Below are 10,790 nucleotides of genomic sequence, written 5' to 3'. Positions count from 1 at the left end.
CATCTCGACAATGGTAAAACAAGACCAGCAAAGCCCCCGAATGTGCCGACAAATCCCGATAGGAGCTGCACATATCTCGTTCTCAGGGCACAACGGATGAGCCAGACGTCGGATTGGCATAGACCCTGGTTGCCCAGGGGGCGCCGGACATCGCTCGGTTTGGGCCAGCACTCGAAGGAGCACTGGTCCGGGGGTTTAAAATAAGATGACCCTCGGGCTCGCGAAAACCGGGGGGAAAAGGCTTAGGTAGCAAATGGTAAAACCAAGGTTGGCCCTTGCTGGAGGAGTTTTATTCAAGGCGAACTGTCAAGGGGGTCCCATAAATCACCCGACCGTGTAAGGAACGCAAACTCAAGGAACATAATCCCGGTATAACAGTAACTAGGGCGGCAAGAGTGGAACAAAACACCAGGCATAAGGCCGAGCCTTCCACCCTTTACCAAATATATATAGATGCATTAATTAAATAAGATATATTGTGATATCCCAACAAATCCATGTTCCGACATGGAACAAACTTCAACTTCACCTGCATCTAGCAACGCTATAAGAAGGGCGGAGCAAAAGCGGTAACATAGCCAAACAACGGTTTGCTAGGAAAGGATGGTTAGGGCTGACATGGCTAAAATGGGAGACATGATATAGCAAAAGATAGGTAGCGAGCATGGAAATAGAGCGAACAACTAGCATAGCAAAGATAGAAGTGATTTCGAGGGGTGGTCATCTTGCCTGCAAGATTCTCAGAGTTGTCGAAAGCTTGATCCTCGTAAGCGTACTCGACAGGTTCCTCGTTCACGAACTCGTCTCCCGGGTCTACCCAAGACAAGAACACAAACAAACGGAACCAGAATCAACAACGAGAAATGCGCAAGCAACATGATGCAAGACATGTATTATATGCAAGATATGATATGCAATGCATATGCGTGCTCCGGAAGGAAAATGATGAACATGGCAGTAACATGGCAAACGAAGCATTCCACTAGAAAGATGAGATGATTTCGGTCGAAATCGATATAAAGATCACCGGAATCGGATGCACGGTTTGCAAATGGCAAGCAAAACAAGAATGACACGAATCTGCGATTAACAGCATGATAGCACTTAAAATGCAACAAACAATAATGCTCCAGCACCCCAACATATCAACAAAGCACATGGCAGTAAACTAAAGGAGATGCTTGACAAAAGATGAACACTGAGCTATGGCTAGTTCACAACATATCAAGCTCAAACAAGCATGGAAAAAGTGCAAATGGTTACAGGTTCACAGACTTGGTGAAAAACTGGACATGGCAGAAATCAGCATCAGGTAGCAATGTTCAGAGCATGCAATCAACATGCTACAGGAACTTAACATAGCAAAACAAGGCATGGTAGTGTTCTAATAAATGCACATGACAAAAGTCCCTTACTGACCATAAGCCAAAAAGGAACAGAAGATATGATGGCAAGCATGTAAACATAGCAAGTTTTGTTATCAGGTTTCAGACTTAGTAGAAAACAGGGCATGGCAGAAATATTAATATGTAGGCCTCTTTGTGAGCTTTATGCACTCACTACAGAGCAATGCATGACAAACCAAGCATACCTACTGCAAGATGGCATGTTTATGAAGCTAACCATGGCAAGAACAATTGCATAGCATGTATGGATCAACTACAATGAGCTTGGCAAAAATGCATGGCATGTTAAGAATCTGCCAGAAATATTTTATAGCAAAAGTAGAGCAAGATTTATTCATGCTATGTTACTCTAAAATTGCAAAAAATTGCAGTATTGGATCAATTACAACTATATCTACAAATCATCCTTACTGAACATCTCCAAAATATGCATGGATCTCTCTGTAGCATCAAGTTTACATGGCAACAAAATTACAGCAGACAAGGACTTAGAGAAATCACCAAGTCCCTGAAATCAGAATTATTACGGGACCTACTTTGCATGCTTGTGCTAGTCACCACAGAGATCACAAAAATACATGGACTACACCACTTGAAAGATGGCACGGCATACTTCAAAACACATGTAGAGCTCATGTTCAAAAGATGCACATATTTAATGATACAAAAATGACAAATCTCCAAGTTCTGCTAAGAACCAGAGATTAACAGCAACTAGCCCTCTTCCAATGAAACTTTGGGCATCAAGATGACCTCTAATGAATATGGTCCAATTGAACAAAATGAAGAGCATCATGAGACAAACAATTTGACATATTACACGCGCGAATCGGAGCTACATGCAAGAAGTTAGGGCATCGGTAACAAGTGCATATACTGATAAGATTCCAGGACTTGGAAGAAAAAAAGGGGGACGAAGTCAACGCGTACTGTAGCTCGGGCGATCGGATCTGGGGGAGGTCGAGGGAGCTCGAGCTCGGCTCGGCCAATGGCGGCGAGGCAGGGGCCGGCGGGTGCCCGGCCGGAGGAGGGCGCCGGCGGCGGAGGAGGGGCGGCGGAGGTGGGGGTCGCCGGCGGGGGCGGCGAGCGCCGGCGGATGCGCGGCGGCGGGGGCCGGTGGCGGCGGCGGGCGTGCCGCGGGAGGCGACGGACGGTGGCGGCGGGGCAGGCACGGGCCGCGGGGGCCGGCGATGGGCCTGCGGGGCGGCGGCGGCGGGAGGACCCGGCGGCGACGTGGCGCGCCGCGATTCGTCGGTTGCGGCGGCGGACGTGTCCGGCCGACGGCGGACGCGTCCGGCGGCTCGGAGGGAAAAATTTAGGGTTTCGACTGCAGTTTCGTTTTCGGGATGCCCACCTATTTATAGGTAGATGGAGCTAGGAGGCTCCAAATGAGGTGCGGTTTTCGCCCACACGATCGTGATCGAACGACCTAGAGCATGGAAGAGAGTCTGGTGGGTTTTGGGCTGGTTTTAGAGGGGTTTTTGCTGGATACTCAAATGGACTTTGCGGATGCCCAGTTAACCGTTGGAGTACCAAACGACCTCCGAATGGAAAGAAACTTGACCGGTAGTCTCCGGGTGGTATAATAAGACCACTCGACAAGCCTCGGTCCATTCCGAGAAAGTTTGACACACGCACACGAAAGAAAACTAGAGGGGTGCACCGGAGGAGATGGGAGCGCCGGATTGCAAAACGGACAACGGGGAAAATGCTCGGATGCATGAGACGAACACGTATGCGAATGCAATGCGCATGATGACATGATATGAAAATGCATGACATGACAAAAATACAAAACGAAAGACAAAACCCGACAACGGAGGGAAAATCATATCACATAGCCGGAAATGGCAAGAGTCGGAGTTACAAATATGGCAAGTTACATGCGGGGTGTTACAGCAACACCTCTCTCTCTCTCGCAGAAGCTCGGCGAAGCCCTGCCGGAGACCCGCTACATCCACCACCACGCCGTCGTGCTGTTGGATCTCCATCAACCTCTCCTTCCCCCTTGCTGGATCAAGAAGGAGGAGACGTCGCTGCACCATACGTGTGTTGAACGCGGAGGTGCCGTCCGTTCGGCACTCGGTCATCGGTGATTTGGATCACGGCGAGTACGATTCCGTCATCCACATTCATTGGAACGCTTCCGCTCGCGATCTACAAGGGTATGTAGATGCACTCCCTTCCCTCGTTGCTAGTATACTCCATAGATGCATCTTGGTGAGCGTAGGAAAATTTTAAAATTATGCTACGATTCCCAACACGATCCACCTGTGCAGAGAAAATATCTCAAATTTTTTTGCCTCTGCCTTTATTGACATGTGGGTCCCAATTGTCATCTACGCACACCACGTCCAACACTTGCCAAAACTTCGTCCCTCGTTTTCTCTGTTTTTCGCACACTCGACATTGTGTGGGCATTTTGAAAATAGCATATCTTTTTAACTGTGCATCATATGAAGATGTGCTATGCATGAATGTTGATCAGCATGATGTTAACTGGCTGGTAGTTCCAGTTTCGACCATGAATAAAACTTCCAACATGATGTTAACACTGTTTGAAAAGGCCGTGTTAATATAAATGCTCTGCCTCTGAAAGTTGCAGTTTCTTATCTGAAACTGAACTTGGAGTTTCTTATCTGAAACTGAAAGTTGCAGTTTCTTCTCTGAGAATCACATTGTCTGCACTTTTATACTCCTATGAAACTATATTTTTAAGTGCTAAAAATAGATCTCTAGAATTCATAAAATACTTCATATGCTCAATACTGCAAATCTGAAATTCAAAAGACATTCATATCTGAAAGTAGTCTCAAAATACACAACACAAAACACAATTCACAACCTACAAATACTGACAACCCTAAGCTCCTCCTGACAATTCACAACCTGCCCGGCTATTGGGCTGGGGGCAGTCCCTCCTATTCCTCGGGGGCAGACAGCCGCCCCGTGAGACGATGTGAACGGCAAGGGAGAGGATGGCGGGGATGCGTCGTCGGGCCAACTATTTTTCTCCACTTGCAGTTGGGTTCGGTCGACGAAGACTCCACTGGCTCGCTCTGGCACGACACCCTCACAAACGGCACCCTCTAGATGCTCGATTCTTCAATCTCTGGTGGATGCTCCATCTGGGATCGATACTCCCACCACCGCTCCCTCACGCTCGGATTCGGTGAATCTGTTTGCTCCATGGCCTAGAGGAGCAGCTCTATGTACTCCCGCGCGACTTCCTCCAGGAATATCGCCGCCTTTTCGCTCTGTTGCATATATTTGGCCATGAATGTCGCCATCGCCGCTGGTTCGTCATTGTTGTCAAACCAAGACTGTATCTCCAACATCCTAGCTAGCTTCACAGGGTCGCCGTCTGCGATCCTCACATATCGGTTGTACTCCTCCATCGATCTACTTCTCCACAACACCTTCACTCGCCGGCGGTGGTTTTTGAATGGAAGAGGAGAGGAGCAGCGCTGGTTTTGGATTAGAACTGGAGAGGAGCAACGCTGGTTTTGGACTGGAATAGGAGAGGAGGGCGGTGGTTTTGAAATGGAAGAGGAGAGGAGTGGCGCTGGATTTACATTGGCACAGGAGAGGAGTGGTGTTGGTTTAAGAGGAGAAGAGCGGAAGAGCGGCGCTGGTCTTGGAAGTATTTTTTTTGTTTTGCATATTTTGGGTCAAAGTTTGACCACGTACTGTATTTGACAAGCAAAATTTGAATGCGTGTCACCAAAAATTGTATCGTTTGGTTCGTATCTGAATGTACTTTCACATTATATTATTTTTGCAACGTATAACATATATTTTATTTGCAAAAATCATGGTCAATTATGACCCAGAATAAAAGGGAGACTAGTTAATGTGGGGTCGCTTTCCAGTCACAGCGCGTCGGCCCTCTCGTCCAATCCTAAATCGCTGCCGCACGCTCCTCTCCCTCTTCTCCATTGCAAAACCACCTCCTCTTCTCTCCATCATCTCCATTCAAAAACCATCGTCTCGCCTCTCCCTCTTCTCGATTGCAAAACCACCTCCTCTCCTCTCCATCATCTCCATTCCAAAACCACCATGTCGCGTCTCCCTCTTCTCCATTGCAAAACCACCTCCTCTCCTCTCCATCATCTCCATTCCAAAACCACCGTCTCGCCTCTCCCTCTTCTCCATTGCAAGACCACCATCTCTCCTCCCATCTTCCAAAGCTAGCACCGGACCACTCAGAAGGACATTTATGGAGAGGATGCAATAGTGAATCAGGCAGATCGCCGGTGGTGACAAGGCAAAGTTAGCCAGGTTGAAGGAGATCCTTACTTGGTTTGACAATGAGTGGGAGATTCCGAGGACGGCGAGGGCCATGTGGCAATGTAGGCGAAAGAGCGAGACGGCGGTGACGAGGGCGGCGATGTACATGTAATCCTCGGAGACAGTCACGCCGCAGTCCTTCGAGTTCGTCGAGTATCTCCTCTGGGTGATGGAGCAGACAGATTCGTCCGAGGCGAAAGTCAGGCGGAGGTGGTGGGCGTACAGGTCGAAGGTCGAGCACCCAGAGGATAACAGATCGATCGAGTACGGTGTGCCATTCGTGAGGGTGCACAGCCGGCCGGAGCCACAGGAGTATTTGTTCTCCCACCGCAAGAGGAGGCCGAATGGCGCGACGTCGCTTCCCCGCCATTCTCCACGGTTCCTTCGACGCTCGCCTCGTTTCAATGGTGGCGGTAGGGTTTAAGATAAGCTTCGCACTAACCTAATCTTCCACCTGCTCATGCTTACAATCAGTGTGACAGCTAATGAAAATCATGCTTACAATCAGTCTCCGAGTACTATGCCAATCACCCTTAAATAGCTCTGGACCTTTGGGTCAAAGTTGTGACACTGTGTACAAATAAAGAAAAATAGATTGGTGCTTCTTTCAGAAAAGAGTACTCCCTAGAAAACTGCCAATATAAGCTACTAGTATTTGGTTAGAGGATTTGCTGCCGAGAAAGATCCGTCCATAGAGAGCGCCACACATCCCACTGGTGGTGGTGGATGCCAATGCGTGCATGGAGCATGGTTGGTGTTGGTAATTTTTACTTGGCACACCTTGCACTCTGCATATATGCCGGTTCCATCCGTACATTTGTGCAGTTCCACCAAAATGCAGCTGAATAACCCTGTTTGCACAGATAATGAAAAAGCGTGATTATGTTATAGTGGCACTAGTTGATGAAACACGCAAAATAAATAGAAGAAAATATTGCGATAGTAACATAGTATGCCATGCTGCGAGGGTGAAATGGGCCCTGCGATGCCTCATACTGGAAATCGTCCCAAGTCTCCCCGATACACCTTCTGTCAATGATGAACATCAGTGTACAGCGGTAGTACAAGGAGGGGCCTTGCGACATTCAAATCTCTATTTTTGTGCAGATCAACTAAAATTAAGCACCCCAGTTTGTAGAAACGCTTAAACATTAACAATGGGACTAGTTGATGAAACATACATTAACAAAGAGAAGCACTTTCTTTATCTACATTGGAAATGACATGATAGAGAGGACACTCGCTCTATTTTAACTGCATTATTACTTCATTTTATCAGTGACACTAGGGTCGAGAAAGTAGCAAACGAGGTGTACCGTGCGTCGCAAGGATGAAGGCCGGGGGTGCTTAGACTGGGATGCTGAAGCTGGATCTTTCAGTCCCTATCTTCCCGCTGATGTTCCTGTGGTAGCATTTGGGTTGTAATCCAAACTTGGTCGAGCTGGTGCTACGTCCCCCTACATGCCTAGCTTATGTGGCGAACTTGTCTCCTGCTAGTACTTAGTCCGTTCTAGTAGTAGTTGCATAGCTTCCCATTTACACTGATTGTCGGATAATGGTTCAAAATGGTTGGGTTTCTTTAATGAAATTGGAGGGAACCCCCTCTTTCGATATATAAAAAAGCAGTGGCACCAGCGGTGCCAAAACATTGCCTCAAATTAATAGTGCCATTAGATTAAGGTGCAAAATAATAACATTATTGCTTTATCATGGCAGTGCCAAAACAGTAGCACAAGAGCAGGATCAACATGCAGGATCTTTGGCAAACGGTTAGACCAAAAAGGAACATACCTCGTGATGGGAACCATATCTGTAGTCAACGCCTTCGTAGAAGGGATGACACCAGTCATCAACATGGATGATTAATTTCATGGGACTTTTGGTGCAGTTCACCTAAAATGAAGCAATGTCCCATGAGCTAGCAGCTTCTTCTTCTTTTTTTTAAGAAAAGGGCTCCAGCCCCGGTTCCATTTCCATCAGAAAATGAAACCCACTGAGCTTCTTCTTCATTAGTTGCAACAAAATTGACCAACATCAAGGTTGGTCGTGAAGCTCCTGGAATGTTCAACTATAATTTGGATATCATTTGTGCAGTTCAACTAAGATCAAGCATGAAGTGTATATTTCTGTTTGCACAAAAAAGGTGGAAAGGAGGGTGACCAACAAGTGATGAAACATGCATCAAATGAAAAAAAGCATGTTCCTTATCTGAATGGCAATAGTACAAGGACAGTACCAATTTCTAGAAGCATTGCTAGATATTAGTGTGGGCATTAGGATTAACTATGACAACCGTTAAATACGACATTACTTTAATGGTGCCATTGCTTCATTATACCAGCAACATTACATTAACAGCTGCTACAGAGTCGGTATTTGGGCAGAGGAGAGTAGGCCGACTAGGACAGTTGCATCTCTAATGAAAAGAAGCAACTTATCTTAATGGGAAATTTAGTAGGACATGAAAAGAAGTGCCATTGATTCATATTACTGGAGGCATTACATTGAAAACAACATTGGTTTAACGTGTCCTTACTTTTAACAGTGCGACTGCTACATTTTACCAGTGGCATTACATAAGAGCGGCTCGCGGCAACAAACATCAAAAGAAGATATCTGGGTTGGTCCCATATTTGTTCGGTATATAGCCACCTTATACTGTGTGAGGCTAGCAAATCTAGTGCTGGACTTACTCTGTTGACTTGTCCCCCAGTCCCCATTTTCTTTCCTTTTTCAACCAATATATCGGGTTTATATTGAGTTTGTACTGCATTCCCTTTATTTCCTTATTAGACCTAGAGACCAGTTGAATAGCCAGTCTCTACTACTTTTCGCCCCCATTATTTCCTCTTTCGACCAAGTCCTAGATTCAGGTAACAAATCTTCCCCCACCCCACCCCTTTCTTCCTTGTTTGAACCAAGTAGTACTAGATTCGAGTGCATGAACTAGTTTTACCTCTTAACAGTAAAAAATTAGGTGGTTTTCGAATAGCCGATCGATCCTATCTACGAGGGGGCCCTGAGAAATAGTAAAAGATACAAATGCAGCGACATCAGGAGCTCGGGAAGTAGAGCAAGGCCGGTTTCGAAGGAAGTTATACTTGAGGGTCGCCGGGATGTCTCTAGGTGGGCAGCGGGAGGCCGGATCTACCCACACTATGCCAGCGAGGAAGAAGGGGTGGTAGGCCCTCCCTCGCCAGTGATGCTTGGGAGAGAACGGCAAGGCGCGCTGATCGGGACGTGCCGGCAGTGGGTAAGAGCCGTCGCCGAGGACGAACGCTTGAACGTTGCACCTTCTCACCTTCCCTGGTGGGGAGGATCCGGTTGGATCTTTGACCAGCGATGAGCAGAGAGAGAGAGTGTGGCCACAGCTGTCGTGTTTAGGTCTGGAGAGGACGAGACAGTGTGAAGAGAGCAACACTAGCAAGCAAGCGCGGAGGCTCCTGCCTATACAGTGGAGTACTAGTTTTCTTTTGTCTACCGGCCGGAGCCAGCTTTACCTCGGTAATGACTGTCGATAAGGCTTCATGCATGTGCCCCAGAGGCGCAGTTGTCGTAATTTTGATCTGAAGCATCGGATTATAACATATAACATGAAAAAATGCCACATGACAAGAAATCATAACCTCACTGCCCAAAGGAGAGAAGATGAATCCCGACGACAAACTAGACGAGGATCAGAGCTCAAATTAAAGATAAACTCGTAGAAAAGGGGTCCGTCGATAGATGTCCTAATTAACATAGCCGGCTTGACCTAGATGGTAGACGAGTAGTCTTCGTGCATGTGCCTTAACCCTCGGAGTGATCCGAAGCACGTGACACCTAATTTTGCGAGATGACAAGAAACCTTTTTTTAGGTTTCTCACCAGAACTACAGCCCTGTACAACACAGCATGCATGATATGTAGACGATAGCCAATCCAGGTGTGTCTGCTAGGGTCTGGTCACATGCATGGACGAACTGATCTTCCGTGTCTTGCAGGGATCGTCCAGGTACCAACGTATGTACTCCTACAACACTTCTCTAGTAGTACTATCGCTCGTCTCTCTCTTCTATTAACTCACCCGACTTGCACTCTCTTCTATTAACAAACCCGACTTGCGGGGCCGGGTAGTGTGCCTATGGTCGGTTCTCAATTACGGTCCCACATGTCTGTGCAAATGCAATATGACGCGCGTTCCATTCGGAGAGCGGCGTGCCAGACCGACCGACCGTCTGGGGTGCGACGCGAACGCGACGGGCGTGCTGTATACTCCTTACATGTGTACCGCCGTTTTCTTGAGGCTTTGCTCCATGGCGCAATCCATGGATACAAAATTAGTATATTGTACTATTTAAAAGTCGAGGGCGGGGCTTTTCCTGTGTGGTAGGCGGGGCAGTTCCGGCTAGTCGGTTCGACAGAGACGCGAGAAGATGAGGGAGTAGGCTGCTGCAAACGTAGGGCTGTGTGATTTGACAGTGAGTTACTGCTGGACAGGTGGGGCCTCGTGATTTGAGTTGCCACTATCATTTTAACTACGGCGCTACGACCGGCGTGAGTCTCCCGATTCCTGACCACCTCCATACGGGTACCTCTCCCAATGCTCCACCATGTAGAGGCTGGCTCTTGCATGAGAGCCCACTCCTCCACTTTTTCCTTGCCTCTTTCCTCCACATATGCAAAAATGCCATGTAAAGCGGGCTTATAGCCCACTATTGTACTCCCTCCATTCCAAAATAGATGACCCAACTTTGTACTAAGTTAGCACAAAGTTGAGTCATCTATTTTGGAACGGATGGAGTACTTACTTGCTCCTACAGGTGCTAAGCTTGCCACATAGGCATAAAGTCTGATGTGGCAAGTTAATTAAGAAGAGAGAGACTAGTTTGTTGACCCAAGGAAGAAACGGTGCTAAGCACATGTACCTAGGTGAAAAGAAATTTTTGAGTCTATAGTTAATTAAATGAAGCAAACTTAGCAACAAAAAACTAAGCACCTATGCATTGGGGACTTGATTGCTAAGCCATTTAATGCCCTTAGCACCTCATCTAAGCACCATTTCATTGAAAGAGGTCACTCCTTGGCAAATGCAATAAATACTACGAATAAAGAG

This window comes from Triticum aestivum, chromosome 5D (genome assembly GCF_018294505.1).
Source record: "Triticum aestivum cultivar Chinese Spring chromosome 5D, IWGSC CS RefSeq v2.1, whole genome shotgun sequence".
In the NCBI taxonomy this organism is placed as follows: Eukaryota; Viridiplantae; Streptophyta; class Magnoliopsida; order Poales; family Poaceae; genus Triticum; species Triticum aestivum.
The sequence above is the reverse complement of the archived record's forward strand: the minus strand, read 5'-3'. Positions refer to the sequence as shown.